This window comes from Pteropus vampyrus, unplaced genomic scaffold, assembly GCF_000151845.1.
Source record: "Pteropus vampyrus isolate Shadow unplaced genomic scaffold, Pvam_2.0 Scaffold155, whole genome shotgun sequence".
In the NCBI taxonomy this organism is placed as follows: domain Eukaryota; kingdom Metazoa; phylum Chordata; class Mammalia; order Chiroptera; family Pteropodidae; genus Pteropus; species Pteropus vampyrus.
Window position 1 is genome coordinate 883403 of NW_011888936.1, and position 2278 is coordinate 885680.

Genomic DNA, 2278 nt, shown 5'->3' on the forward strand with positions numbered 1-2278 from the left:
AGACACCCTTTTTAAGTGGCTGTTTAAGTCTTGCTAGTTTTTTTGTGAGTAATTCTTTCTTTGTTGATTTTGAAGAGTTCTGTATTCTGAATATAAGCCCCATATCAGTTTTACGTATTATAAATATCTTTTCCAAGTCTATGGCTTAATTTTTCACTGTGTTAACAGTATCTCTTGAGAGAACAGTTCTTATTGATTACTCAAAGTTGTCAGCCTTTTACTCAGTGTATTTGACACCTGCAGTGGATAATTTTAACACCTCTCCCTTCCTACATATACTAAATTATTTTCAGTAAGAATTAAGAATTCAAAGAAATGATGTAATAAAGCAATGAAAACTTTTTTGAACTTTATATATATATATATATGCTAGTAAAAATTAAAATATAATAAAAATAAAATGTTATGATTCAAAAAGAAAAAGATTAATATGTGAACATTTTTTAATTATACCACTTTAGAGATATTTTCTTGTTGCTATTGTTATACCACTGACTCAGTATTGTTTTATGATGATACCAGTACCCTACTTGAAATTTTTTATAATTCTTTTTTTTACAAATTTCTCTACAAAACTACTGATTTCTCAACATAAGTGCAAATAATTTTAGGACCAAAAAACCACAACTATTTATTTAGTAGTTTTCATATATATATAACTATTTAAACTTTGGTTTATTGGTTTGTTTGTTTCACACTGATATATTAATATTTTATGTAAATAATTGCTTAGAAACTAAGTGAATTTCATAAAACAACAAAAATAAAATGTTATGTCAGTAACATGATTTAGTAGTAGCTGTAATTGTAACTTTTATAGGCATTTGCTTTTTTAAAAAATTTGAGTAATTACTACTAGAAAATTATATAGAATACTATTGTTTCAGATTGTAATTAAAGGATCAAATTTCAAACTACTGGGTTTTAAAACAAACAGTAATTTAAAATAATATATTTCAATATAAAAGATACTCACTTGGAATTTCCTTTATGAAAGTTTTTCATGAAATATATTTTTTAATAGTTTTAGATTTTCTATTATTCTTAAGTTATTTTTTGTTGGTTGACTTTTTCTTGAAATTTGCCCCTTTGATCTATATTTACAAATTCAGTGAAACACTATTTCTATTTTTTATATTAAAGTCTTGACTTACCTAATATTATTTTGAATGTTAATTTTCCATACTATTGGGATTTTTTAGTTATCTTAACATTATTAATTTCCAGCAGTATATTGTGGTCTTTTGCAATTAGTGAAACTTAGTATGTATCAATTTTAATAAATTGAAAAAATATATATTTTGTAAAATGTGTATTTTGTTGGGTGTAGTATTCTATTTAGATAAGTTAGGTAAAATTTGGTAATTGTATAGTTAGAATCTTCTACATCCTTACTAAATTTTTCAGTTACTAAGAAGTTGGTGTTAAAAACTTCCACTGTAATTGGGAACTTGTCTATTTTTCTTTTCCATTATTTCTTTTTGCTTTATATAATTTTAGGCTATGTTAATAGTTATACGCAAATTTGAGGTTATTATGATTATGAAGAACTGATCCTTTTATCAATTATGAAATGTCCTTCTTTATCTCTAATAATAGTTTAGTTTTAAAGTATCCTCTCTTTGATAGTGACAGACAATAGGAAAAGTTGCCTTTAGAAACATTTTATAAGTTCTAAGTGGAATATTCAGGATTTATACCTTAAAACATGATTGTAGGACTCCTTTTAACAAGAAAATACTAGCAAGCCTCTCAAAAAGGTAAGACAAATATTTGTGATATAATATTGTGTAGGGAATTGTCAGCAATATCTTGACATTTATAAACTCACAATGCAAGAGATTATAGTAAGTATGCTAAGGCAAAATGGCCACAAATGTGTTGTTTTACCCTTATAAAATAAACTGGTATCCAAGAAAGATGGAATGTCTCAAAGATCTGGATAATTGATGAGAGATTGTTAAAGCATTTAGAGTGTGTACCCTAAGATATTTCATTTTTAAATTATGTTTATTTTAATGCATCTACTTTTTATTTAAATTAAAAAAAATTTTTAAGGTGATCGAAGTTTGAAATTTGTAACATTATCAAATTTTTTCTCCCTGAGTAATTATATTTTGGAAGAAAGATACACACATATGTGCATTCGTATTTATATTTACACACATACATAATTTTTATATGTATGTATTTATATTTTCATACATACATATATAAAGGCAGAATGTTTTAAAACTATCTCAAGTAATAGTACCACTCGTTAATATCAATTATCGTT